At 45.6% G+C, this 23,582-nt stretch overlaps 1 protein-coding gene and 1 pseudogene across 2 annotated transcripts in view; both read left to right on the forward strand.

Annotated features, from left to right (window-relative positions):
* Nucleotides 1-23,582, forward strand: part of TFEB (transcription factor EB) — a 214,140-nt gene that overhangs the window by 68,495 nt on the left and 122,063 nt on the right. The gene's annotated exons all lie outside the window — the stretch shown is intronic.
* On the forward strand, nt 16,579-17,131 carry LOC138301605 (E3 ubiquitin-protein ligase makorin-1-like; annotated as a pseudogene).

The following is a 23,582-nucleotide window of genomic DNA, read 5'->3' on the forward strand; positions in this document are numbered from 1 at the left end:
AGGAGAGTGGGCTGTAGGAGTATGGGGTATGGGCAAGGGGTATTGTGCCAAACAGCAATGAAAACAACAAACAGGTTTTGGTGCCTTATGGGCTGCTCTTAAGTCCCTTCCCCCCATGGGGAGTCTGTAGGAGACAGTGCTGTTGAGGTGACAAGATCGAGAAGGAACACTGCATAGAGCCTTGTTCAAGTGAGAACTGTCTTATAACCAAGAAAGAGTCTTGCTTGGGGAGCGAGAGGGGAGATCAGTTTATAAATGTAATCTATGAGGTGTGGTATGTGTACCTGAGGGCCCTTGGTTAGCAGTTAAGCTCTGGGCCTAGTAGCGGGCTCTTGGGGCTCCCCCGGTTTATGTGCACAAGTGTGGGCACTATGCACAGGCCATGATAATATAAATGTAGGTGAGAACAGCGCAATAGCTATGTTTGGCAAATTACGTGCTGTGCAGAGATACCTGTGATATCAGGAAACAGCTACTGAGAGCCTGACTCGATTGGCCTACGTACAGTGTGACAGGGAGACCTGGAAGTGGGGTTAGTCAGAGAACGTGGGTGTAGTGGCATCCCACTAGTCACTGCAACCTGCTCCAACCCATTGTAGTGACTAGAAATAGCAAAAAGCATAATCATAGTACATGTATCAAAACATTATATATGCTCCTTATTATAAAGATATACTCTTGAGGAAAAAAATAAATAGTACGTGCCTGAGAGACTTGAGAGCAATCCTAACATGGCCATTAAACATGAAACAGTATTTTTAACATTAAAAGGATATATCAGTATTTTGTAGCTCAAGGAAGCTCTTGAGTGGTCAGTCTAGTAGGGGCAGGGCGTGGTGAGTCTCCTGCAAACGACTCAGTGTCCATCCATGTCTCAAATTTGTTGTCGAGAAATACAGCTAGGTCCCCTGGATCTGAGAACATTTTGATCTGACCTCTGAAGGTGAGGCAGAATTTGGATGGTCCAGAGAAAGCAAATGGGATTTGCATCATTGTGAGACAATTCCTTAACGCTAAAAAGCCTTTCCGCCAAATTATTGCTTCTTTTCCATAGTCTTGAGAGATGGAGATTCTCTGGTTCTGCACATGACCATCTTGATCTTCCTCATTTGTGCCAGGATTTGTTCCATATGCTGATGTCAGTTTAAAGATCAAAGCTCTTGGTGCTGTTGTGTCTCTTGATTTATATGTCGGGACTCTATGGGCCCTTTCAAATTCAAATTCTTTATCAAAGGATATTTGTAAAACTGATGGGATCCAAGAGAACCAAGAGATAGGAAAGTCAACCGATTTGTGAGTGGATTCAGTTCCTTCAGGAATCCAAACATATGGAGATTACTTCTTGAGTTCCGGTCTTCCTGTTCTGTTAGTTGTAGTTGCAGAGCAGCTACCAATTTGTCCAGCCCAGAAACTCTCCTAGATTGACCATTGTTAAAGTCTTTGACTGCACTAATCCTTGGTTCAGCGGCAGTGATCCTTATGCTTAGGTATTCAAAGCTGTTGGATATTCCCGTCACCTCCACTTGGAGTAAGTCAGTATTCGTTTTAATGCTTTGTGCTGCGTCATGCACAGTGTTTAATTTGCGCAAGATAGCAGCCAGTGTTCAGGACGAGTCTGACTTTTCATTAAGTGGAGACTCGGGGGGGGGGGATTGCTTTGTGCGTTTTAAGTTGGCTTTGGTTTCTCTTTCCTTTGTTCCTTTGTGGTGGTTTCTCTGGTTTCAGACATTTTTATTGAGTTTTCCCCAGAAGGCGCACAGTGTATGCTGATCAGAGCGGGTTTTGCTGGATGAGCTGATCCAACAAAGTAACAGCCACAGGTCCTCGGTAACTTCTGCACACAGTTGAAAGTTCAGGAACGTAGGTTATACACTACTATTTTCAGACTTAAGGTCAGGAGACACCACTTATGCTTAGAGTTGTCATGTTTGGAGATAGTTCAGAGGCGGACCCAGAGGTAAAGTCCTATATTTAAGATCTACTAAATTACTCTGGTCTGCACCAGAGATATCTAGGCAGAGGGTGCATAGATGGCCAATTAGCAATTCTTCAGTCCCGGCACAGACCCATATTTGTGCCAAGTAGTCATTGTGGTCTTACAATGGACGTCAACACTGAGATCCGAGGCACGCTTAACACATGAGTGTGTTCAGTTCTCATGCACGGGTTAGTCGTTGCGTCTAGATGGACTCAAGAGAATTACCCTAGCAAGACAAGATCAGCGAAGCACTCAGGGGGAGTTGGTTATAGCAATGGTGCACCTTTCTAAGTCATCCTGGGAGGCCCAGAGTGGTTTCAAGTATTTTGGAGATCACAGAATGGGATATGGGAGTATGCCTTGGGTCTTATTTCCAGCGTGCCGCTTCGTCGTGGTATAGTTGTACTTACAGTTCATCTTTTATCTCGCCGGCGAGGCAGAGGAACCTACTTAATGAGTTGAGTCTGCAAGTTTCCAACCAAAGGAGCAGCTTCAGCAGGCCCCAGCCTGATATGTAAACAGGCCTTGCTACTTGCGAGTGGGAGAGAACGGTGTGTACCGTCGCTTAATACCCGCTCCTCCACTGCCGAGGGCGAGCGAAAATGATGTCTGTCCTGTTCACCCAGCTCTGCCGAGATGCGTCGTTCTGGTCGTGTCTGCCATTTTACGGAGTCGAGATGTAGCAGGTGTGGAATTAAATGGAATGGAGCTTGGCCTTCAGGGGACACACACAACACTGTAATGTAATATTGTTAAATTGTTTTAAATCAGTAGATAATTTACCGTGTTTGTTTTAATCTGGCAGCAACTCAGATGCAGATTGGAATGTATTGATGATTTCCCGTCCCAGTACTACCCCTTTCCCTTTCCCTCATTTTCTTTAGACTTTAGAGTGCAGCTGTGTGTTTGAGAGAAGTATGGGATGCCTAGGGATAAATTAATCTACAAGCATTTTTACATACTTTATCATGGCACTGCTTGCGGCTTTTCTTTTTATTCCCTACAGTGCTTTTATTTAATGTGGAAGATTAAAACACAATAATTTGTCTGAACACAACGTTCAGTGCAAGTGGTGTGAGATGTACTAATATTTATGAAATGTGTAAATAATACAGCAATCTCTTTAAAAATATGAATATTGAAAAAAAATTTCTGTTATTAACGTAGTTTCTGCATTAGATACTAGACCGTATGGTCTCAACAACTGACTTGTCTGCGTGTTCACTATTAGCATTGTGTTAGGTGGCAGACAGTAGGTATTCATTACATTGAATGCCTTATGCTAACTATGTTGCTTGCATGTTGTTTTCCATTTAATCCTGATCTTGGCAGACCCTGCTGTAAATTTATACCTGACAGAGGCAGAGGCTGTGCCGAATTAGCTTCGTTATTTTAAGGGGTCTTGTTTAAAGACAACACACTTCCAAGTATGTAGGCGACCACAGTGTAGCGCACTGTGCAACTGAGCATAGGCGTTTACAGACAGCCCACTCTTTATTCTCAGCTGCTAGTGAGAGCTACTGCCCCCTTTCGTCTGGACATGGTCATTATAAAGATGATAGTGAAATAAGCGGCAAAATAAGTGACATCATGAGTGTTGCCGTCAGAGCTGTCGACTTTGTAACTGGGGAACCAGGTTCAAGTCTCAGCGTTGACAAAACATTCTGTGATTCTGGGCGAATCACTTAATTTCCAGGTGCATTAAAAGAAAAAGAATGTGATCTTGTGTAATGTAACTGGTGGTCATGTAAAGTGCTCCAATACCTCCGGGTCGAGTTCGCATTATATAAAACTGCAAAAGAAAATAGCCTACGCCACCCGAACCTCTCTGGGCCCAAATGCTGTGGCCAGCCCTTAATATCTGCAGCTTAGCTCACACACCATCCCTCCTCCAGGCTCTGTCCTGTGCCTAGTTTAGAAACCGTTTATAGGGCAAGGGTCTTTACCACTGTTTCCCCCACCTCCAAACCCCCAGCAACACAAGGGCATTATGAGCGAAATCATAAACAAACAGGTCCTGAAAAAGCAGCACGTTAAGTAAGAAACACATGAATGCTCTGGACCCGCCAGGTATGATGCCGTCTACCTACTCAGCTAAAATTTGCAGCTTGTCTGTTAAAATGCAGAGCGCCTAAGAGTTGCATTCTACCGTAGGAGGGTGGATTTTATGTTTATCATACTCACCCATTCTCAACATTGGTGCCTGTTGAGCTGCCTTGTGTGACTGCCTGAGCTAAATTTGCAGCTTGCCTGTTAAAATGGAGAGAGCCTTAGAGTTATATTCCATGTGCTTTAATTTGCAGATCCATAACTTGAGCGCAGAATACAAGAAAAGTATGTATTCATACATTCACAGCACTCTTTTTCTGCACTGAAAACCTTCCCCCATCTTTGCTGTCTCTCACAAAAGCAAGAAAGGATGAAATTATTCTTAATCTTCAAATTTTCCAAAACTTCCTAAAACTGTGCAAGTCCAGCAGGCTTTCCTGCATTCTCCTTCCTCTGTGAAGAGCCATACAGAGGAGGATGTTAGTGCACTACTGAGCCTGGTACACCTGTGCCGCAATTTATGTTTTATATTGTGTCCAAGACAATCTTCAAACTATCTACTACGACTAAGTTCTTCGTGAGTGATCAGACAACGTAAGGGGATCTTAGCTAACCGTTGCAGGTAATTGTAGGCAGGGCCGTGAATGGATAAGACTACAGCAAACCCTAATAATGTTAATTACTCACCACCAGTCCATGTTCTTGAAAAAAGGCCTATTAATTTGTTCGAATAGGAAACCCACGTGTGGGCCGAATATCCTGTATGGGTATGTTGACTACACTAATCCTGTAACATATGGTTCTTCTTGGGGGAGCTTTCCGATTAGTGTGGGCTGCAGCCCACCACTGTTCTTGATGGGCAACCTATATTCTGTCACTGCCCCTTAACGGAACTCTTCAATAGCCTCTGTTTAGGCTGTTGACTGTGGGAATTCTTTGGCGTAGGAATGTGAGTATGCATGACTCATGGCTGCCCCAAGGATGAGTGAAACTGTGGAGGATTTTTCCTGACCCAGAGTGTAGGAAATGGGAACTCTAGTTGGCTGTGGTTTGCACTCTGTCCTTGTAGAGACCCTCATTCTAGTCAGGGTAAGGAAGTCACAAAGCTAAGATAACCCCTGCTCACCCTTTTGGTAGCCTGGCACGAGCAGTCTCACTTATCTCAGAGGCAATGTGTAAAGTATTCATACACAAACAGTAACACAAAAGTACTCCACACCAGTAAGGAATAATAGGCAATATTTATCTGAGTAAAACAAAAACAAAACTACAAAACTCTAACATATACAAGTAAAGATATCACTTTTCAAAGGTTTAAATGAGTCTTAGTCGATAGGAATCAATGGTTATATCTTTTTAGCATAAAGTACCTGGGATGTGTGAAAAAGATAGACAAAGTAGGTGAGGTGCCAAAAAAGAAAAGTAATGCTTCCTTTCTACGCAGGGGAAGTGATGCGTCGACTTTTTCCTTGCAGGTGAGGCAATGTGTTGGCTTCTTACTGGCAGGGGAGGTGATGTGTTGATTGTTTCCTCGCAGGAAAGGTGATGAGTTGATTTCTGGACACACAACCTTGGTTTCTTACTGCGGTGTGCGGTCGATGAGAAACTGGCGCCCAACGATGATGCAGGGAAAATCCAGATGTGCTGTGGTGATGGTGCCTCAATGCTGCAGCTGCAAGACCAGCTCTGCATTGATTTTCCAGACGCAGTACAGGCACCTCAGCAATTTTGTTTTTTTTTAGCTGCGGCGCATCAATGCATGGATTTTCTCCTGCAGGTCACCAGCTTACACTTCCAAGGGCCCAGAGTCTAGAGTTGGCACCTTTTGGCAAGTCAGGACTTTCAGCAGACGAGCCCATGCATTGGCAGATGAAGTCTTTGATGTCCCTGAGACTTCTTAACAAGAGGCAAGCTCAGTTCAAGCCCTTGGAGAACCTTAGAAAGCAGGATAGAAAGCAAAGTCCAGTCCTTTCACTCTCAGGACAGAAGCAGCAAGCAGCAGGCCAACACAACAAAGCAACAGGCAGAGTGGGAGTCCCTCCTATGGCTTACAGCTCTTCCGGCAGAATGTCCTAAGTACAAAAGTGTTCTACCTATGTGGTGTCAGAGGTTCAGTACTTATACCCATGTGTGTCTTTGAAGTAGGCAAACTTTAAAGATAAGTCTTGGAGTGCACAAGACCTTGCCTTTACCTGCCCTGGCCTCACACACACTCCAGGGGGTTGGAGACTGCTTTGAGTGAGGACAGGCATAACCATATTTACGTGCAAGTGTCAGCTCCTCCCACCACTCTAGCACAGGAAGACCCACCAGCCTGCTGAAGGGCCATCAGGATATACAGGGCACACCTCAGCTCCCTTTATGTGACTGTCTGGATTGAATGCAAAAATAGCCCAGCTGTCATCCTGACCCAGGCGTTTACTCCACAGACATGCAGAGGCATAGAATGGTTAAGCAAGAAAATGCTTTGCAAAAGTGGCATTTTCAAACTTCCAATGCAAAAAACTTCATCAAAAGTTGAATTTTTAAATTGTGAGTTCAGAGACCCCAAACTCCTGATTTTTATCTGCTCCCAATATAAAACTACACTTAAAAGACATTTCAAGGCAATCCCAATTTTACCCTATGGGAGAGATAGGCCTGTCAATAGTGAACACTGAATTTAGCAGTATTTCACTATCAGGACATGTAAAACACATGTCCTAGTTTTTAAATACACTGCACCCTGCCCGTGGGGCTGTCTTGGGCCTACATTAGGAGTGACTTACAGGTAGTAAAAAAGAAGGTTTGGGCCTGGCAAGTGGGTGCACTTGCCAGATTGAAATGGCAGTTTCAAACTGCCCTCACAGACACTGCAGTGGCAGGTCTGAGACATGTTTACAGGGCTACTCATGTGGGTGACACAATCAGTGCTGCAGGCCTACTAGTAGCATTTGACTTACAGACCCTAGGCACACCTGGTGCACTATACTAGAAACTTACTAGTAAATCAAATATGCCAATCATGGAGAAACCAGTCACCAATACAGTTTAGACAGACAGCACTTTAGCATGGTCAGCAGTGGTAAAGGGCACAGAGTCCTAAAGTCAACAAAAACATGTCAGAAAAATAGGAGGAAGAATGCAAAAAGTGTGGGGATAACCCTGCAAGATGGGCCAGGTCCAACACAGAGTTATTGTTATCATGTATGGTTGATTGCCTTCTACCTTGGGATCTTTTCCAGATGGCTGGGTCATGTGTCATGACACATAGCTGTTCTTTGAGTGATCTAATTGCTCTTCTTTTCACAGTCCTGTTTATCTGGTGAATGGATTGTCCTTCACAATGCAAGGCTGTTCTTTGGATGGCAGCAAGCCTTCTTTTGCTATGGTTGGATGGTCTTCCATGATGCTAGGCTGATGTTTGAATGGACTGGATGTATTCCATTACACCAGACTGCTCATTGGATGGGTGAGTTGTCCAGCAATGCACAGTGCTGTTCTTTGGACAGGTAACTGGGTCAGCATAATGCAGGGATGTATGCTGGAAGGATAGGTTGACCTCCTTGATTCAGGGGTGTTTTTTAGATGTTTCAACAGACTCTCATAATGCAGAATTGTACTTTTGGTGGTCAGGTGTATATCCTCCTTGGTACAAATATATTCTTACAGGATGGTGGCTCTACATTACCAAAGCTAGTTGCTTAAGTGTAGGACTGTAAATGAATAAGTAAGTAGGTAACATTTTGACACAACACCCTGCTTGCCCCTAAGTACAGCGTGCGGGCTTTGTTCCTGCAGAGTTACATAGTATGAGATATATATCATTTGCAGTAGTTGTTGAGTGGATTGTTTTTCCAGCTGCTGGTGTTTTTCTTATCTACTTGCTTTTTGCTGAATAACATTGTACCGTGTTAATTTTACATGTTTACTGAGAAACAACATCAGTCAATTTTTAACCCTTCTAATTGCACCACTTCAAGATTGAAGTGTGTTTAACTTAAGTGATTTAAATGAAGTGCCACTATCAAAAGCAACATTTATTTTATTTCTAGTATAGATGTGCTAAAATAATTTAACACCAATGGCCCCACATTAAATTAGGCACATTTCATATTGTTTTGTAACACTTAACAAATGTAATCACAAAGGTTAACCAACTACCCTTAACACCATACTCTTAGCCATATAATCTAAACCCTTAAGAATATATCCTTAACTCTGTACACTATACTTGTTACTTTAGCCATGAACCCCTTGAGCCCATGTGATAACTTAACCACTTACTTGTATAGCTCACACCTGTAACCCTATCCCGAAACCCACAAACGTATCCTGTATCCCAAATCATTACCCTTAAACTCTTATCCGCACCCTTAAACCTTATACTCTTAATCCTATACCTTAGTCCCTCACCCTTACAGCCTCAACCCTGTAACCTTAACCTTCTGTATACACATACCCAAGAGGTTAGACAACAGTCCACTGCACTACATGCAGCGGGCTGGTTCAGGCTGATTATCTTTCTCTTTTGTTTGTGCTGGACAGCCAGAGAGAAACTGTTTGCGCTAATGTTGGGCCCAGATGTAGGCTGGTGAAAGAAAAGAGGTATCAGTGATACCAGGCCTTGAAAAATCATAAAAATGTTACTAGACCTGGAGGTCGAGTAACTTGAGTAATCTACATGACCTAAATGTATTGTACTTGACCCATACAAGGATCTCAAATTGTGTGATTCTAGGCAAATATTTTATTTTGCAGTTGCCTTTTTCTTCATTCTCACATATGAGTGCACCTTCAGGTATGTGAGTGCAACATTTCTGCTGTACAAAAAACCCTCTTTTGTTTGATTAAATAGACCAAACATTTTCTACATATATAAAAAGAATCTAGGCCACATATTGGGTACACATGATCCATGACTTGCCTCTAAGTTTCCTAATAGCATTGCCATAAGGGCAGGAGTGTTTCTCAGTTTTTGTTTAAACACTCATTGTTAATAAATATATTACTAAAGCATGATGTGGTAGCGCATTGTCATTTACAGACAGTAAATTTCCAAGAAATGTCCAAAAAACTTCCCACTAACTTGCAGCCTTACTGATAAAAATATCTAGGGCCAGATGTACAATAATTGTTCGGCGACTCGCAATTTGAGATTTATTGCAAATTGCTAGTCGCAAAACAAAATGTACAACATTGTCTGAGACACTCTTAGCGATTCCCAAATGGGTCATAAGGGATCTGCCTTATTAATATTTATGAGGCAGGTTGCAATTTGCAACCCATTTGGGAATGGTTGCCCTCACAGGGGTGGCAGCCTGCTGGTGTCAGCATACCACGTTGTCTGTGACTGATTTTAAATACAGCGGTTTTTAAAAAATTGAAATGAAGCCTGTTTTCCTTAAAAACTGACTGCATTTCAAAAATAAAAATAAAACATTTCAATTTATTTCTGCTGCTCTGAAAAAATGTTGACAAATGGAAAAAGGGATCCCTGGGAATCTCTTCCATTTGCGAAGTGGTTTGCAATTGGTGGTAACTTTGATTGTTTTGCGACTGCATTTACTGTCACAAAACAATCATACATGGGCCTGCAAGTCGCAATTAGGAAGGGATGCCCTTGGACCGCCCTTTCCTCATTACGAGTCGCACTCCCTATTTTGCAAGTCGGTAACTGATTACCGACTTGCAAAAAAGGGATGGTACATGCTACAAGGCCACTTTGCAGTCACAAAAGGCACATTTTTCCATTTGCAACCACAAAATATCTTTGTACATCTGGCCCATAGTGTATTAACAATAATCTCTGACAATCGGGTTTCAGAAAACATAGTTATCATTTGCATATCACAATGTAAAGTGTTCTGATTTGTTTTCACCCTATTAAAATATTTTTTTCATTACACAGAAGTACAAAAAATGGGCTTTCACAACTACTGAAATATACTTTGAAATATATGTACATTTGACTTAGTTATTTAAATGTTGTGTGTTAGGAAAAACGTGACACCCTACAGCTTTTCATTTCACACACTTTGTACAGCAGGTCAGACAGTTAACCTTACAAAATCTTGGAACTCTGCAGTCATAAGGAAATATGGGGGTCATAAGACCCCGGAGGTGAGTGTAAATGTGGCAGTAGTACCGCCAACAGGCTGGCGGTACATACCGCCACATTATGAGAATGGCAGGTTGGCTTCAGCCAACCCGCCACTTCTCCACTCATACCGCCATGGTGGTATCAGCCACTGGGTCGGAGATATCAATCTGTAGCCCGGCAGCCAGCACAGTGCAGCCGCCGGCATTATGAGCCTGCCAACCACCAGGGTTTTCGTTGTGTTAGCAACACAACGAAAACCATGGCGGTAGGCGGGCCCCCCCACCCTCCCACCACACACCTGACACCCCCATCCCCCTCCATCCAAAGCCCCCCATACATACATTAATCCCCCACCCCGACATTCACATACAGCCCCCACCCCCTCCGATCCTCTCACTCACCGCCCTACCCCCCATACACGCACACACCCGCAGACGTGCACCACACACACACACCCAATCACACACTGGCATACACGCATTCATACACACACTAGCATACACGCATACTTCCAGACATGCACGCACACATTCTTACACACAATCACACTGACATGCAGACACGCACTCACTTCACCATTCTTACACACATTCACTCACACGCATACAACCATGCAAACAGCACAGCAAACACAGACGCATTCACACACTCACTCAGACATTCATGCACAAATTCAGGCACACAACACCCTCCCCTGTCGGAAACCGGACTTACCTTTGTCGAGGAGGTCTTCTGGCAGGGAACGGGAAGAGGCGCTGCTACTGCCAGCAGTGCCCCACCAGCAGACCACTGCCAGGCCGTATCACAGGTCATGATACGGCTGGCGGCGTTCTACTGGCGTGGCGGTGTTGGTGGTAGCAGCACCACCTTACCACCGTCTGCCACCATGAACACTGCCGGATTTCCGCCCTTCTTGTGGAAGAAGTCCGGCAGTGCTCATAATATGGCAGACGGATGGTAGCCGCGGTGGTGGTATTTTGGTGTCCGTTACCGCGGCGGTAGGTGGTTTTTACCGCCAAAGTTAAAAAAGACCACCTATAAGTCTTAAAAGACAAACCTGACTTTTGACCTCTGCCTCTGAACACAGAACAAAAGGGACAAGATAAGAAGATTTAAAGGCATCTTTTTTTCTCCTTCACTTTCTGACTGAGCTCGACCTAATAAAATATGACCCGTCATAGCAATTGGGCGGAAATCCGTCAAAAAATACACCCAAAATCATTCAGGGGCCCCAAATTATGTTTGGCATGTGGCCCCACAAAATCCTTAAGATGTCCCTGCCAGAACTATGGGGGTCATTACAACCCTGGCGGACGGTGTTAAAGCGGCGGTAAGACCGCCAACAGGCTGGCGGTCTTTTTTTTAGTATTATGACCATGGCGGCTACCGCCATGGTCATCCGCCGCTTCCCCGTTCCGCCCGCCAGGGCGGAGACGACCGCAGGGCTGGAGACCTGGGTCTCCAGCCCGATGGCCATGACAATACCGCCGCCGGTATTGTGACCCGGCTTACCGCCGTGGATTTCCAGCAGTAGGAACCGCCATGAAATCCATGGCGGTAAGCACTATCAGTGCCAGGGAATTCCTTCCCTAGCACTGATAGGGGTCTTCCCCACCCCCCATCCCCACCCCGACTCCCTCCCCTACACCCCTCACCACCCCTGCCACCCCCCAAAGGTGGCAGGGCCTTCCTCCCCACCCCGACCCCCGACATTACCTTAGACATACACACCGACACGCACGCAGGCACCACCAACACACATACACGCACACACACCGACATACATGCCAACATCCACACACACAGTCAGACACGCATACAGACATACACGCACTCATTCCCAAAACACGCACCACCCCCGCAAGCATACACGCACTCACACACCCCCCTACATACACAGACGCACACCCCCATGCACCCACACAACACACAACACCTCCCCACCCCCCTCCCCTAACGGATGATCGACTTACCTGTTCCGTCGATCCTCCGGGAGGGGACGGGAGCCTTGGGGGCGGCTCCGCCAACACCACACCGCCAACAGAACACCGCCGCGCAGAATCACAGGACGTGATTGGCTCGGCGGTGTTCTGTTGGCGTGGCGGTGGAGGTGGAGCAACCTCCACTTCCCCGCCGCCCGCAAGTATGGCTGTTGGCGGCTCTCCGTCGGAAAAACGACGGAGAGCAGCCAACGGTCATAATACGCCGAGCGGCAAACCGCCACTACTGGCGATCTTCCGCACGGCTGTCCCTCGGCGGTCTTCTCAAAAGACCGCCGAGGTTGTAATGACCACCTATATGCTGTACGCAGTGCAAACCGTAATGTGTGATCTGGTCTTGGGTTTTTTATAAAGTGGGTTCATTGTTTTGCATTTATGAGTTTGTATGAGATTCCAGATGGTGTCTACATTGGGTTGTCAGACCATCTCTTTTGGTTGTTTTGATGGTGGGTTCTCTGATGATCTTTTGGCTTTTTCTGCTTCATTCATATGCCAAAGATGTGGTCTTCTTATTCTTTTACACATTTTAAGGTGGGTGTTGGCTCAATGATTTTTCATGTGTAATAACTTCCGTTTAGTAACTTGTTTGGACCTACTTGATTATTAGCACTCTTTTAATGTCTTATAGAATGCAAACATTTTAACTACCATTTATTTGCAAGGGTTTATGCCCATTTTACAGTTGCCCAGCTCCTACCGGTTGGGCATTTTTTTGTTTTCTTTTGAATTGGTTTTCATCTGCATTTGGTGTGTTCTGTGCCCCTGCTCCGTTCACGAACAGCCCATGTGAGTAAGACTGAAAGCAGAAGCTGTCACAATGCATAAATAAAACTGGAGCAGTAGGTATCTAGGTTCCCTTCCTCTCTCTTCATTGTCTGTCTTTCTATGAAGTGCAAGAATCTGTGTTAGTCCATTTCTTCCTCCCATCGAAACCTTTCTCCCTTGAGAGGCCTAAATTGGCTAAAGTGAGTTTTGGGAGCTTACTGCATAAGAAGGATAATATATAGGTTCCCCATGATAGCCTGGGACCAGGCACATTACTGTTCTAATTCCAATCCTCACACATTTGGTGGAAAATGTTTCTCACTTGGATAATGATGGAAGTTCAAATGTATGTTGTCCGCACTTCTACCTTGTGATCTTTTCATTGTATTCCCAAATTAATCTGACTTTTTGCTCCGCTAGCACCAGATCAGAGCCTACGGAGTGAAGATGTGTGTCATCATCCATGGCTGAGTACCCTCACCTGGTTCTGTGGTGGACGATTAACTCCTTAGTGTCAATCTGTCATTTCTAGGGTATAGTCCACTAGCTGTACCTAGAAGATAATATTTACTACTGCCCTCAAAGTAAAAATCATGCATTCCCAACAAAGAGATCCTGTTGTACGCCACCGTAAGTGTATGGTCCACAAAGGATGCATTCTGTTCTAACGAGAAATATTTCTGAAGTGCAAACCCATGTCTAGGCTGCCTGAATCCCAACAAGAGACATCTTCCTATTTGCCCTAAAAGAAGCCTGTGAAAATGCCTTCACCTCTGATTGGTCAGAGATTTGTAAACTTGAAAATGGTTCCTCCTGATTCCTGTCAGCAAGTTTCATACACTTGTATTTGTATTTGTAATTCATAAAGCGCAGATGTGTACCCACAATAGAGTATGTTAGCACTGAAATACAGACCTCTAACAAAACAGTAATTCTAAGGCGAACTAAATGGAAATTAGGCATGGGGGAATAACCCAGTCTTCAACAACTTTCTAAATTGCCGCAAATCTGATTTGGCCAGAAGATTCCCAGGTAACTGTTCCAACTGGTAGCAGCTGCTGCAGAAAAATATCAGCCTCCTACTGCTTTTACTTGAAAATCAAGAATCACTAAGTGACAGTGTGTCGCCTATCTCAGTGAGAGGGAAAATACCACTTAAGTCAATGGCATATGGGTATGGGAACGGGTTCTGAATATGTCATGGGAACGGGTAGAATGTTGATGTGACGCTTGGTGTAGCGAAGGGCTGAATGATGTGAATAAAAGAGTCTCTTACCTGTACTTTCATTGGAGTCATTATTATCATCAGACATCACAGGAAATATAGCCTTGTGAACCAGTCAGAGAGACTCACAAATAATTCACTCTCTCGCTGGCAACCAATGCAAAGAGGCTAGAACAGGAAGAATATGATTTCTATGGTGAATATCACAGGCCCACCTTGCTGTATAGTTCTGGATGAGATAGAGCTTGTCAGTAAGGTGTGAAAGGAAAACTTGATAAATGGCACTACATTCATCTAAACATGACAGTAGAAATGCATTCCAAATTAGTCATCTTGGCAGTGGTAAATAGATAGAGCATTCGCCTCAGATTTTTCAGTTGAAAGAGGTATCACTTAACCACTTACAAAACACAGTTGCCAAAGACACAGCACTATTTGAACCCAGATGTTTCACCACTTTAACAGGGAAGAGAGAGTGCTTAATTTAGCCGAGCTTCAAAAACTCTGGTGATTTTTCATGACATAGAATTTCCGTCTTGGTGCCAGCTGGTGTTAAATAGTTATTTTTTCATCCAATGATGAACGCTGGACAGATACTTGTGAAGTTTTGCTACTGACAACTGAGAAAAATGTAACAATGTTTTGAGTGTATTCTATGTAAACTTAAAAGTTCAGCCGAACTGCTTCATTGAGATGGGCTAAGGGACTCCTATAAAGACTGAAAATTAACAGCGATAAAATTGAGCCCTGTGGTACAGAACAGTTATGTCGTCTAACTGACAACTCAAACGGTGCCTATGAAACATGAAAAGATATGTTAGACAGAAACTTTGCAAGCCAGAGTAAGGCAAGTCCATTAATGCTAAACTCAGAGAGTTTTGATAGAGGAACTGCATGATTTGTGGTATCAAATGCCACCTTGAGGTCTCAAGATCAAAGCAGCTAGACTATTCTTATCAGCAGAGGATCTCAGATCATCAAGAACAGAACCAGTGGTATGCTCTATGCTATGGCCTGGAACAGTGGCAGAGAGGAGCCACTCAGCACTTTGAGTTTTACATGAGTACCTGGTAGCAGAGCTAGTGAAGGGACTACATGGTTGGCCAATCCCCAATTCAAGATGTTATGGCAGAAAATGTGAACTTCTGCAAAATGCCTAAGGCTGAGACTTGTGGAGGCAATTGCTACAGAAGCTCCCAGGATACAGTCAGTAGTGGCCGCTGGCTTCCATTCCTTCATCAACTGCTGCCCCATTACACCTACTATCATCCCCAGTATCTGTATGGGAAAAGCTGGGCCATACAAATAGCCTGCTGGTATTTCACACATGAAGTTGCATAGAAGGGGACAATTGGCGCCACTCCCACAATCTCTGCAGCAGTCAGCCTACTAGTAACAGCTGGTACTACTAGTGAGTGTGCTGTGCCTATGACAGTCAGTGCAGATAGGAGCATATGAAGGATCAGAAGCTGGTACTAGATGGAACAACTTTTCCTGTGCCTTTGTTAGCCCTAGTTGTGGACCCTGCCTCATGTGCCAAGAACGACTGAAAAAGTTCAAACTCACTATGTCAGTGCCATGTTTTGAGGAATGGATGAATGCAGTAGATGCTGTACCCAGACAACCCTTCTGTTGGCATGTTTCACCTATACCATCTGTTATTGAAGCTGCTGAGCAAGCAAAAGTAATGGAGGATGAACTTGACAATCTTGAGAGCAGCCCAGAATTGAAGAAGGAGCTATGCCCTACGATGCAATGGAAGAATGCTGACAGGAAGAGAACTGTGCCTACCTGCAAGGCAGCTTCTGTGATACGTGTGGGCAGCAGGTACTACAGCCATATGACACTGCTCAGAGGTTGAAGCATACACAGTCCTGCATCAAGGCACAAGAGAAGGACAAAGAGGTCTCTTCTGCTGTACAGAGGAATAAGGACATTGGGGGTCATTATGACCCTGGCGGTCATGGACCGCCAGGGCCGGGGACCGCGGATGCACCGCCAACAGGCTGGCGGTGCATCCAGGCCTATTCTGACCGCGGCGGTAAAGCCGCGGTCAGAAAAGGGAAACCGGCGGTTTCCCGCCGGTTTTCCCCTGGCCTGAGGAATCCTCCATGGCAGATTCCGACCCCCTTACCGCCAGCCTGGTTCTGGCGGTTTTGACCGCCAGAACCTGGTTGGCGGTAACGGGTGTCGTGGGGCCCCTGGGGGCCCCACCAAGATTTTCAGTGTCTGCATAGCAGACACTGAAAATCGCGACGGGTGCAACTGCACCCGTCGCACCATTTCCACTCCGCCGGCTCCATTCGGAGCCGGCATCCTCATGGAAGGGGGTTTCCCGCTGGGCTGGCGGGCGGCCTTCTGGCGGTCGCCCGCCAGCCCAGCGGGAAACTCTGAATTACTGCGGCGGTCTTTTGACTGCGCAGCGGTATTCTGACGGCGGTACTTTGGCGGGCGGCCTCCGCCGCCCGCCAAAGTCAGAATGAGGCCCATTGTGTGCATGGTGGTGGTTTATGAAAAAGCTAACCCCAGAGAGTGATGTTTTTGGATCCTCTCCAGCTGCAACCACATATACTTCCTCAAGTGCATCTGCAAGTTGAGGAGAGCCACACAGTTTAGCAGTACAATCAATAAGTCTTGTGCCTAATGGCGTACCACATCAAATTTTGCCTTTCCAAGTGATTGAGGAAAAGGAGAAAAACAGAAGCTTATTTAGAAATACAAAAATGCCATGAGCAAAAAGTAATTCCATTATTTTAATGGGGGTTGGGGGCGTTGTCCATTTAAAGGGGATTGTTTTTAGAAGCATGTTGATTCAGATAGAGGTATCTAAGCCTCAGCCAAAAGGAAGTTCCTCAAACCGGTATCGGTGCCAACAGAGGAGACTCCTTCAGATGCTGTATGAAGAGCAAAAGGGCAGCAATTCTTTCGAGAGTGATGAAAACAAGAGAGTGCCTTTTGAACTGGGGGTGAGGTGCTTTGATGCTCTTTGTGGCAGGGGCAGTGGTTTCCTGATGGAGGTTAAAGATGAATGAGACTTTTTTTTCATGAGGAGGACTATTCTGTTCCTGACATTTAGACTGTCTGTGCAGCCGGCAATAGTAACAATTTTCAGTGGTGTTGTGACAGTGCCAGTGTCTCTCCTAGACAGGACTAGCAATTCCAGTAGCTCAAGTGACCATTTTTATCCAGGGTACACCTTTCCCGTTATCCTCTAAACAGACCTTACCTTCCCCAGTATGTCTTTTTCTCTTTTTCAGGAAGAATAACAAATAAAAATGTAAGCTGATCTAAAACGAGAAGTAGGTCACATGTAAATAATGGTTAAATGGAGCCTATTGAATCGGGCTCAAACAGAAAGCCCCTGTCGGTACATTTTTTATGTATTGTTGTTGTTTGTTTTGACATAAGGTCTAGCAGGAAGATAGAGCATTTTAGTAGACAGACCTAAAAGAGCAGTGGGGAGACAGTGCTTTCCAGACAGATGGTCATAAAAAAGAGGCTATGGAGGAGAAAAAGATCGCGTGGAGAGCTGAGACATTGTAAACAGTAGAGTGCTGCAGCAAGATGCTGTGCTATGAGCAGTTTCTTCATTTATTTGTAAGAGAGCATAAAGGGGAATACTTGTTGGATATGGAGTCAGATCTTGTTACAGCTTGTCAAGTCACAGCACAAGGCTTGCTGTCTGGTCTTCCTCTTCTTGTATCTTTTGGGTTCAAGTTATGCGATGTTGCTGCTGGTGCTACAAGACATTGACATTTGAGGCCACATAAGGATTGGTCTTCTTGTGGGAGTCTTCATGCTGGATGTCAAGGAAAACCTATTGCTTTTCCTGAAAGTGGGTGGGATCCTCATTGATGTCTGGATACTTCTGATTGGGTGGTTTATGGCACCAAAGTAACTTTTCAGAAGGATTGGCTGGGATCTTGGAACTCCCGTTAGCAATGTTATTTTGTCCATCATGGTGGAAGAGGACTAGAGCTTCTACATCATTTGTTGACTCTGCTTCCAGAAGGAATTACTTTCTTTCTGAGCAGAGATAATTGGTGTAATGTGATTTTAATCTTCTGAGTGATGTGGGTCTGAGGAAGATGTCAGGATGGAAGCCAAATGACTTGCCACTATAAGTCTGTTGAAATGATTAATTGATTTTAGCCAATTTTGAAGTTGTTGTTTTTTAGACTCCGATGTGATGAGAGGTAAGTTTTTATTTTTTGTTGGTGTAAGTTTGAGGAAAGCTTAAGACGTCCTGGCTTAGATGGTGGCTCAGCAGTTCTTAAATTTGGCAACATTGCATAGTGATGAGCGTTTCAAGTAGAGTTGTATGAAATCTGCCATTACTATTTATCTCACCCAAGGAGCATCTCACCATTGAAACTCACAGAGCAGGCATTTTGTAGCGTTGAAATTCATGGCAAAATTATTCAGTATTGTAGTTAGCCTTCTATATAATATTCCTTTAACTGGACTTTAAGTTATGTCACGGTAAAAATGAAATCTTTCCTCTTAACAGAAAAAAAATATGAAAGTACCCTCAGAAAAAAATAGTGAAATCACTTGACAAAGTTTGGATAAGTATAATGGCAGAATATGGACAGTTTTCACTTTGCACGGTACATCTATAGTATCCTTTGGAAGACTAGAATACTGTTGAACGCGGCCAAGAGGTCCAGGAGGATGAGGGCCGTGGTTTTGCCGCTGTCCAGTATGGTTCTGATGTCGTCGGTGGTGGCAATCTTGCGGTGGAAGTAGAAGGTTAGGGAGTCACAGAAGTCTTGGGATGGCAGGATGTCGTTGGTGTTGTTGGAGTTGGAATTGGCGAGTTCCTTCACGACGTTGAAGAGCTCCTTGTGGCTGTGTGCGTTGTTGTTGATTCAGTCTTTGAAGGCGGTTCTGTTGGTGGCTCGGATGAGTTGGTGGTGTCTGCGGATGACGTATTTTGAAGGCTGTGTGGTTGTACAGAGTCTGATCTTGGCACCACTTTCTTTCGAGTCCTCCTTCAGCAGGTTTGCTTAGATTCGTGGAGGTCGGAGGTAAACCAGAAGGCCTTTCTGTCAGTGCGTCTGATGGAGGGATTCTTGATTGGGGTGAGAGTATTGGCACAGGTGTCGACCCATTGCCTGAAGTTGCGGGCAGCTGCATCAGTGTCGGTGGTGTCGATGGGTGGGTTCCGGGGGAGGGTCGCGATAAGTTGGTCTTCGGTGGCCTTGTTCCAACTGCGGTGGGGGATCCGTTGTAGGTGGTGGTGTGTTGTGGGTTTCTTTAAGGAGAAGTGGATGCAGTGGTGGTCTGTCCAGTGGAGTTCAGTGGTGTGGCTGAAGGAGACATGATTGCTGGAAGAGAAAATAGGGTCGAGTGTGTTCTCCTGCGAAGTGGGTCGGTGTCGTGACAAGCTGTTTGAGGCCGATGTTGGAGAGGTTGTCGAGCAGGGTGGCGGTGTTGTTGTCGTTGGTATTCTTGAGGTGGAAGTTTAAGTCCCCTAGGAGTATGTAATCAGTGGATGCGAGAGTGTGTGTGCTGATGATGTCGGTGATGGAGTCGCTGAACTGCTGTCGGGGGCCAGGGGAGCCTGTAGACGAGGGTCCCTCAGAGGGTGATGTTTGGGTCAGTGTGGATCTGGAAGTGCAGGTGTTCGGCGGTGCTGAGGGTGTCTTCAGTGCTGGTCGTGATCCTGAGGGTGTTCTTGTGGACGATGGCGATGCGTCCTTCTGGTTTGTTGGAGTGGTCCCTGCAGGTGATCTTGTACCCATCCAGGATGGCTATGGCGATGTCAGCCGCTGAAGAGGGGTTCATCCAGGTCTCGGTCAGGAAGACGACGTCTGGGGAGGCGGAGTCGAGTAGATTCCATAGCTCTTCTGCATGCTCGTCGATGGAGCGGGTGCTGAGGAGGATACATCTGAGATGGTTGCGTCCTGCCTTGGTGGGTGGGTCGTTGAAGTGGAGGCTGGTAAAGGTGCAGTTCCGGCAGGAGAAGGGTCCACGGGGGTCTACGTGGAGGCTTGAAGGCAGGTGGGAGAGCAGCCAGTTTTGAGGGCACGGAGGGTGGCGGCATTGTAGTGAAGACGTGCGTGGCGGCGGTGGGGGGGATGGGACCCAGAGGTTCTGGCGCTGGGCGCGGACAGGCACAGACGGGCTTGCCTTCGACGGCGTGCCCGCTGCACGTGGCCGCCATTAGGTAGGGAGGTGGGAGGAGAGGACAGCTGGGAGGCAGGAGCGGGACAAAAAATGGACCGAAAAAGGGGGTGGGGATGCAAAAGGGGGCAGGGGCAGCAGCGGCGGGGGAGAGAAAGAGAGGGAGGAGAGCGAAAGTGAGAGAGAGCAGAATGAGAGAAAAACAAGGAACAGAGTAGGGAAGCAAAAGGAGCACAAAGGGACAGAAGAGAAGCAGAGCAGAGAAAGGAGGAGAAAAGGAGAGAGGCCGAAGGTAGCCTAGAAAGAAGGCAGAGCTCTCCCACTAGACACCAGGGATGATGCGCAGGCCGAAGCCTGCGGTTGGAGGAGGGCCTCGAACTCCTGACAGGGGTCAGGAGTTCAGAGGAGCGAGAGAAAGGGCTCTACTTGCAAGGTGGAGCCACGGGAGGCAGAGCAGGGCACTGACCAGGTCAGTGGTATTGAAAAGGATGTCATATTTTTGCCTTACTCAACAAAGTTGGTGCTAAAAGTTCTTTATATGTTTTACAGTGTAGTCATGCAGTTTTAATGAGAAAATCATATCCTACTTTGTCGGGCTGTGAAAGGGAAAAGAATTAACAAAATACAATACAATTACTCAGAGGTGAGAAGAACTGGGGTTATCACATCTCAATTTTACCAGTAATTACTCCAAGAACAAATATCTCCCATTTCATCTAATATGTACATGAGAACTTGATAAAGTGATATGTAACAAAGTATTTATCAAAAAGCACATTGACATTTTATGTTAGTCCTTAATTATATCTTGAACTGAGAGTAGGTGCCTTAGCATGTAATCATCTGTAGTTGACCGCGGATGCTTTCATGATGAAAATATTAAGCGGTCCTTGGGGTATAGAGTAGAACACAAGATGGAAATAAGGATCTGACTCTAAGGTTGAGATCTCAATTTATTCCATACGCTACTTTACACCATCTTCAATTGAACATTTGTTTAGTATTCTGGATCAATCAGATGATACTAGCGACTGAAATCTAATTAAAATGTAAAAGGAAGGTATGGCAATTTACAAACTAGCCTATTCCATCATGCAACATACACCGAGGCTGTGTATGGGTGCACTTTACCTTTAGGTCTGCCAGGCTTTGGTAATGTCCAGTTGAACTTCCCAGACTACAGTAACAGAGATAATTTGTCTCGACTGTGTCTGCCTTCCAAGGGTCATTAACCCTCACCACAAGATCCAAATTGGAAGGGCTGTTATGAGGGGAAAGAAGATCCATATTTTGACCATCATGAGCCAGTGCCTGTCTGAGTCTATTCAAGGTATCACTAGGAACAAAAAATCCTGTGTGTACTTGAAGGTTACCACCTTCTCAAATCATAATATTCACAGTTTTGGCAGTGTTGCTGCCTGAATATCAAATTTTGTAAAATAAGCCATTGGTCTTATAAAAATTAATTTATTGAGTTTGTTTTATTTTTTTATATCACAGTTATAATTTAATTGGTACATGGGACCCGCTAAACCTTTAACAACTTGTGCTCAGGGTTAGATATTATTAAGAGCCATAATAATGCCAATTAGCATTTTCCCTTTCTCCCAATGTTAAAGATGGAGCTGATGGAGCCCACTGAGAAATGACACAGACCTGAATTTCATTCCCTGGCAGTAGCACTCATGTTAGGGTTGGTGAGCAGTTGGAGACAAAACAGACTTGCTGCTTGGGTGGGCAGTGGCAGATGCAAGACAGACATTGCCTGGTTGCTCTACTGCTTCCTGTTCATTATTGAGCTGACAGTGTGCGGGCCGGTGCAGCCTGCCCAGGCTTTGCTTGGAGGTGTGCATAGTGTGGGATCTCATCTGGAATCTCAGTGAAAATGTGGAATGTACGCTGAGATTCTAATAAAGTCAGCTGGCCCAGACTTTTCTCTTAGGTGGAAATCAGTTTATTACTGGGAATAATAAACCTTCTTTACCTGAACCTAGACATCCATGCATGATTATACGAAGGGGGGTTGCTATATTGGTGATGAGGCGGTCGTAAGGAGAGAAGCCAGGAGCCTTGTAATGTTGGAATTTCAGTGTTCCTGTGAAGGCAAGGATCATCTGTGTAGGTGTGGATCACATTGTCGGTTGGGGAGTTGATCCAAGTGGGATATCAGAAACTACCCCAGTATTATAGCAGTTATAAGGGATTTGGCTGGCATGAAGCACAAGACGCTTGAGGTGAGGCTGCTATGCGGCTCATGAAGCCGGCATGTAATAGAACTGCGGGAAGCGCAAGGAGGACCCGGGGGGCGTGTCAAGGGCAGGAGCCCTTTAAATTTCTTATCGCGCTCCCGCCGACGCGGGAAGCGCAAGGAGGACCCGGGAGGCGTGTCAAGGGCAGGAGCCCTTTAAATTTCTTATCGCGCTCCCGCCGTCGCGGTAAGCGCAAGGAGGACCCGGGAGGAGTGTCAAGGGCAGGAGCCCTTTAAATTTCTTATCGCGCTCCCACCGTCGCGGGAAGCGCAAGGAGGACCCGGGAGGCGTGTCAAGGGCAGGAGCCCTTTAAATTTCTTATCGCGCTCCCGCCGCGCGGGACGCGCCCGGGCGAAGCCCGGGCCAAGGGCGGGCCCGTCCTTGCCCATCATTGCCAGGAAGAGGCAGGGCAGGGCCACCCCCCTGACATTCATCCAAAGTTGCATGGACATGCCAATCTACACGTATGGCTGCCTGAAGGTACTGTGTTGATACTTACTCCTAAATAGGTCCTTTTATAGAGGGCCTTTGGACCGTATTCTCCACCTATTGTTGCGACGCTCTTTCCATTACCCGATAAATATTGGAGTGGGGCCAGGCTGGGCCTCTGCCTTTTTTTTTACTGGCAAGAGGTCTGCTTATATTTATAGTGGAAAACATATAGCTATCGTTCTTATATGTGAAGACAATTGTACTAAATAGGTCTATCCCTACCAGCCCTTCTCCTACTCTCCTTTATAATTACATATTGGGGACTGGTTCACAGAGCCAAAGCACTATTTAGGCAGCTTAATCCATGGGAAAACGCAAGGCATCAGAACCCCCAAGGGGAAAGATGAATTCTGTAAAAAAACTTAGGAATGCGGGTGAGAACTGCACAATAGCCGAAATAGACGATCTTATCGAGGAGGTAGAGTCACTACTATGCAGTAGGACCACTATTCGGGAGGGTCCCGACAAAAAGATTACCTCCTATTACGCGAAGAAAATCAAACCAGTGGAAGATAAAGCGATAGAGATCGTTTCCCAGCAAGAGGGGGAGGCACCATCTGATGCAGGACTGATAGCCCTAGGGTTGCTGCAACTAGACCCATACACCTATGCA

The sequence above is a fragment of the Pleurodeles waltl genome, chromosome 6 (genome assembly GCF_031143425.1).
Source record: "Pleurodeles waltl isolate 20211129_DDA chromosome 6, aPleWal1.hap1.20221129, whole genome shotgun sequence".
Taxonomy (NCBI): domain Eukaryota; kingdom Metazoa; phylum Chordata; class Amphibia; order Caudata; family Salamandridae; genus Pleurodeles; species Pleurodeles waltl.